Below are 6,846 nucleotides of genomic sequence, written 5' to 3'. Positions count from 1 at the left end.
TGACAAAGTTGCCTGAAGACACAGTTATCAGACTGTATCACACTTTAAATGGCACGTGACTATTTTTATTGAAGAGTTGCTAATATAAATGATATTGTACTTTTTGAAGATGTTTTAAGCAGTGTGTGTGTGTGTGTGTGTGTGTATACATACATTTTGTTGGGAATTAAACTCCTGGCATTCACATAGAGCTAAGTCCTCAATCTTTTTATTTTTAATTTTAAGGCATTCTAACTTGCTAAATTACCCAAGCTGAGCTTGAACTCACAGTCCTCCTGCCTGTGCCCCCCAGAGTGCTGGGATCACAGGTGTGAGCCACCATACCTGGCTTTAAACAGCATCCTACTTAAAATATGAGGTAACAAAAAGGCATATAACTCAGCCTTTAACAGTATGAACAGCTGTGAACAAGTTCTCACACAAAATGTACCGTGCTTATAAGACACTATTGATGTTATGGTATAGCCTACTGTCAGAGATGTTAAAACATCAAAAAATATGAGTTATTTGATGTAATAGATTAATGTTTAGAGAATTAATAATGGTACTGAATATCATGACATCATTATAACCAGCTTCAGATTCAGAATAACTATCATTTCCTAGCCAGGTAGAGTGGTGCATGCCTGTAATCCCAGCACTCAGAAGGCTGAGGCAGGAGGATTGCTTCAAGTCTAAGGCCAGACTAGGCCACATGGTGAATTCAAGGCCAGCCTGCACTACATGGCAAGACCCTGTCTCAAAAAACAAATAAACAAATAACAAAAAGAAATTATTATTCCTGGGGGCTGGTGAGATAGCTCAGTGGTCTAAAGCTCCTGCTTAGGTAAGCTTAGGCAAGCACAGGGACTGTGGTTCAATCCCTGGCACCACATACCATGCCAACCCTGCCCCCAGGGTAGCCTGAGCCAGCCACAAAAAAAAAGAAAGAAAAAAGAAATTATTATTCCTTACAATACAACAAATTGATTATTTTCTGCTTCTTCTGCTTAAGCCATTAACTTAGTCACATGTTCAAAGTTAATTACAAGAGAAGTTGGAAAATACAGTCTTTAGCAGAACACTAAATACTGAAATGAAAAATCTATTACTACATAAAACAGAAAAATGGGGCTGACTGTCTCTGCTATTTACTGAGCCACCCCAAGGGCATCTGGCCCAATCAGCTATAGTAAGGGAGATGAGGTCATGGAATTTGAACATACTCTCAGGAAAGGATATTTGTTGGATGTCTCTTCATAATCTATTCCCTTCTTACAAATAACTCCCCTAATTTCCCCACTTAGTAACTGAAATGGAGTTGACAGTTCTTCCAGTTCTAAAGTGGTCTGAGGACCTAAGTCAATTATCATGTTCTACCTTCTGGCCCTTAGAGACCCGGGTAAGGGACCAACACAAAACTGGAGCCAAACAGAAGAAAAATTTCCCTGGGTGTGTGAGAATCTTCTCCCCTCAGAGGAAAAGTATAAAGACACAAGGTCTGGACCTGCTGCCCCTCACATCACCATGAGTGAGAGGAGCCCGCTTAGGAAGAAGTCAACCTCAGGAGAAGGCACAGAGAGTGGCAGGGAAACAGGACAAGAACCCTGAGGACGCTTCGAATTTCTGGATCAGACTTCAGCTGAGGTCAGATTTACCTTTGTGTGTGTGTGTGTGTGTGTGTGGCCAGCTCAGCCCACCAGGGGGCGGGGCTGGCTGGCATGTGGTGCTGGGGGATTGAACTGCGGTCCCTGTGCTTTGCTAAGCTTGCTCTAAGTAAGTGCTTTAGACCACTGAGCCATCTCACCAGCCCCCAGATTTACCTTTTGACACTTTTTCCCCCTCCAAATTTGCTTTATGTAATTGGGTAGACATAAATTAGCAGAAAATTAATAAGATACATGTAACAGTTTAACAGAACCTGATATTCTAGTATCTTTCAATTTTCTTCAAATTGTACTTTGAGTCATTCCATGATAGGGCTCATAAGGAAATTAACAAACATATGCATAATGCATTTGAATGTCAAATAAGTACTTATGATATACTAAGTTCTCCTATAATGCAATTATGAAGAACCTTCCAGAAACTTATTTTGTAAGTAGAAAAGTGTTAGAGTCAAATATTCAATTTAATATAAAATAATAAGAAAATTTTTTTAAAAAAGAAACACATTTGTTAAGGAGAATCTGCTTGTCCTTTTGCTAATGAATGATTTTTAGCTGTAATATCACTGAGCTGAACAAATAAGACACCTTTGAGTACAAAGGAAAAATAAACACATGCTAAGTGGATAAAGAAAGCATCACTACTATATATTTACTAGACCATCTCTACCTCTAGCATTTCAAAAGCTTAAAGATTTAGAGTATTCTTACATTAACTGCAAGAAAAATTAAAAGAGAAATCATTTTTTCAGATCACAATTACAAAGTATCTGTGACATCTTTTTTTTTTTTTTTAATGTATTTGGTACAGGGTATCACTTCACAGCTTGTGTTTGCCTAAACAGGTGCTTAGCCCACTGAGCTATCTCACTGGCCCTCCTTGTGACATCTTAATGACCTGAACCTTTGATTTTCATTTGGACTTTGCCCTCCTTTTTATTTCAGTAGAGTTTAGTCTTCTTTCTTCTTTTTCCCAATGCTAGCTATCAAACCTATGGCCTCACACTTGCTAGGTAAGTGTTCTCACGGAGCAACATCTCCAGACAGAAATTGGCTTTGTGTTGCCTGAATCACTCTCATAAAATGTCCCTAGAGCTTAGCAGGGAAAATGACTGATATTTTGACTACCATTAGTATCATTTTTAGAATTTACATTATAAAAGAATTGGGGGAGCTTACATCCATTTTTGGAACTAGATTTATATAAAAAAAATTTAGACATTCAAAATAATTCCCCTGGTCCAGGGAGATAGCTCAGCGGCATAAGTGCCTGTCTGGCAAGTGCAAGATCCTGAGTTCAATCCCTGGTACCACACACACACCCACACTCACACACACACACACACACACACACACACACACAAAAGACTTCCCTACTTGGGAGTTTTGAGTTTACTTCATCTTATGCTGAGTTAAGATAATTTCCCACAAAAAGAGAAGAAACCATGGTATTTCCAAATCCAAGCATTCTCAAAACTGTAGCCCTGCTGTTCTTCACATGGTCATGTGAGTCTGAGCATGCTATAAATTGGAATGTATAAATGTATAAAATAGTTGAAGCCAGCGTAATGACGCACACTAATGACATAATCCCAGCACTCACGAGGCTGAGGAAGGAGGATCACGTTGAGTTTGAGGCTAGCCTGGGCTACATAGTGCATTCAAGGACAGCCTGCACTACAAAGAGAGAACCTGTCTCAAGAAAAATAAAACAAATACAATAGTTGAGTCATGACTTTTTCTTCTTGTGGATATAGCTATAGACATCACCCTCTAGCTTGTGCCATTTCATATTTCAGAGAAGTCTCCCAAAGACCTACTGTTCCTCTTTTTCTTAACCATGACAAAATATTTATTTTGCAAGCGACCTTTAATGTTTTGCCACAGTTTCCCACATTTTTATATAATCACATCCTTTTCTAGACTTTTTTTTTCCATTTCCAGCTCATAGCGTCTCTATTTTACATCAAATCAAATAGGTTAGAGTGATTGCTTTTTTTCTGTGTATTGCTATTCTCCTCTTGAGAAAACAGTCAATTCTGTCTTCATCCATTCTGTTAATAATAGAAGCAAGGATCACTGGTCACTTCAAGAGAACCATTTAGAGTCAAAATCCAGTCATTTTCAGTCTTGTTTCTTTGTCCCCCTTGCTTTACTTGGTATATCAGACCCCACTGCAGATGGTCTGTGGCCATCAATCTGAAGGACTCCTTCCTCTCTGCCATCTCCTAGGTTACTTCTCTGCTCCATATATGGGATGAGCCTGAGCAGGATGATGATGTTGATGATGAGCAAGTTGGTGATGCTCCTGCAGGCTTGCTGTGCTTTTGAGAAATGGGCACAGGGATGCCTGTTGGGAGCTGCTGAAGCTGGAAGTGGATCATCTGTGGGAGGGCAGGATAAGGCCTCAGTGCCTAAAGCAGTCAAGCTACCTCAGTCTTGAGAAAAACATCCTGCCTGAACACTGTGGGCTATTAGTTGCTAGGCAACCTTGAGTTTGTAACTTTGCAAAGGTATAAATAAATGCCCCTCCTGTTGCTCTGGGGTCTTTTGCCAATTAGGTATGATCTACCACCTGACCTCAGCTATTACCTCTTGGCTTTATTTTCTAAATTCTGTCACAGTTTTCTCCTGGGGACCACCAGATCCCTACAGATGTCTGTCTGACTGAGACCCGCCAGCAGGCTGTGGCTGTGTCTGAATCCAAAATGCTGCATTTAGCACTCATTACACAACTATATTCTAGGGAGTTTAGGAGGGCACTGACCCCGAACGTTCTCAGTACTTCTCCCTTACCATCAGGAAGGTGGAAGAAGAAACACTTTCTGCTCTGGGTATATTTTTATTTGTTTGTATTTGGTTTTTTTGGCCCCTGAAAATGATTTGCACCGGCCTTGTAGACATGGAGCTGTCATCTTTTGTCAACAGGTCAATGGCACAAACATCCATTCCCAGGATATTAGACACCTGGATAGCTGACTGCTTCCTGCATTCACTCAATGAGCACATCGTCCCCACACCTCCTAGGGAGCAGTTGCTTTGCATCTTTCCATCTGTGGAGGGACGCAACATGGTGCCAATTGCACAGCATCCCAGGACAATGACACACACATCCTGTCTGTGAGATTCCTTCACATACTCCTGAAATGGGTAAGATGGCTTAGCTCAGCCAAATGGTGCAACTTCAACACCAGCCTGGGCTACAAAGTGAGCTCAAGGCCAGCTTGAACTGCACAGTGAGACCCTGTTTCCAAAAGACAAAAACAATCTTTTGTCAGAATAAACCTAAAATCAGTTGACCTTTAACATATTACTTGTACACAGTGCTAACCTGGGAGCACTGGAACTCAGTACAGTTCTCTGGTGAAGATGTTGGGGAAGTGTGTTGTTTTGTGTTGGGCCTTTTTCTTTTCTTTTCTTTTTTAATTTTCACAGTGCAGGAGATCAAAATTAGAGCTTGTGCATAAAAGAAAACCACATTACCACTGAGCCACATCCCAGACACTGGTGGCTATGTTTCCACTGCACAATCACTTTAGCCAACTTTTGTCTTTCTGAGCAGCCAGTTTCCCTAAACTAAATTTCTGTTTCCTCCTAGTATCTTTCATCTTCCATTCTGTGGTTTTCATTGCTGGTCCTTTGTTCTAATTTAATCTTTTGGTCTTTTTTGTTTTATTTTGTTTGAGGCAGAATCTCTCTATATAGCTCAGGCTAGCCTTGAACTTACTATGAGCCCAGGCTGGTCTCAAACAGCAATCCTCCTGCCTTATCCCCTTGAGTGCTGCAATAACAGGCTTGTGCCACCATCCCCAGGACTGGTATTTTTCCTTTGAATTCAAGAATTCTTTAAAATTTTTCCTCACTTGATCACATCCTTCATTCACTTTTTCCCAGATTCAGTTCCATTTTTTCTACATTTTTAGCTTTTTTTCATTTTGAGATAAGGTCTTGTTACAATCCTAAATTGCTCAGGCTGGGCTCAAACTTTCCTGCCATAGCCTCCCAGAACGCTGGGATGACAGGCATGCACAATTATGTCTGGCTTCAGGTCTAATGTTATTACATCTCAAGTGTTCTTACATCTATATGTTAAATTTTTGTGCAATTCTTTGTTGTTTTATTCCAACTACAAGTCAGTGCCTTAGTCTGGACGTTGGTGGTACACTCCTGTAATCCCAGCACTAAGGAGGCAGAAATCAGGAAGATCACTATGAGTCTGAGCTGTGTAGTGAAATTCTGCAAACACACACACACACACACACACACACACACACACAGAGTCAGTGCCTTTTCATATTTTTCTTTTTCACTTTTTTTTTAAACACTGTATTTATTTATTTTATATCTTTTAAGGAAGGGTCTACAGGGTGTTCAGGGTCTCATTACTAGATTGGACTCGTAATGATCTGCTTGTCTACAGCCTCCCAAGAGCTGGAATTACAGGCATGCTCCACCACACCCAGTCTCAACTGATGTCTCAGTGTGCCCCTGGGCACAGGGCCGGCACGGCAGGCCCAGGGATCAAACCCCCAACCACTGTACCTGCTAGCAGGCACTTTAATCTGCTGAGCTATTTTCATCGGCCCCTCTTTTTTACTCTTATCTCCAAAATTCTAGTGATGCCACCAGAAACCATTCTGATAATTTCCTTTCAGGAACAGGGGATATAGCTCAGTGGCACAATGCCTGCCTGGGAAGCGTGAGGTAATAAGCTTGATTCCTGGTGAAAAAAAGAAAAAAACCCAAAAAACAAAACAAAATATTTCTTTCCAATCCCGTAGTAAATATTTCTCCTGATTTCTATCTCTTTCTTTCAGCCTTTGGGAAGCGGCGTCCTTTCCCAGGCCACTATTTCTTGCACAGTTGGCCACCCTCACACAATACGGTGCACTTCTTTTTTTTTTATTTATTTTTATTGAGAAATAAATATGAATGAGACAATACACTGTACATTGTTATCTTTTTAGTGGTTATCCATAGTACAAGAAGCAGACAGGATATTCTGTCCAAGCATTGTTAGTACACCTCTTTCTTCTCATTGAATTAAGCGAAAGTAGCTGTGAATTTATCCTATTTTGTATATATAAATACAAAATGATCTTTCCTTTGTATCCTTTTTTTTTGTCCTGTCAGAGGTGAATATTCTATTGGCATCTAAATACTATAGGTGTTTGAATTCAACTAAACAATCTAACACTGT

Source organism: Octodon degus, unplaced genomic scaffold, assembly GCF_000260255.1.
Source record: "Octodon degus isolate 3935 unplaced genomic scaffold, OctDeg1.0 scaffold00098, whole genome shotgun sequence".
In the NCBI taxonomy this organism is placed as follows: Eukaryota; Metazoa; Chordata; class Mammalia; order Rodentia; family Octodontidae; genus Octodon; species Octodon degus.
Note: the sequence above shows the minus strand (reverse complement) of the source record.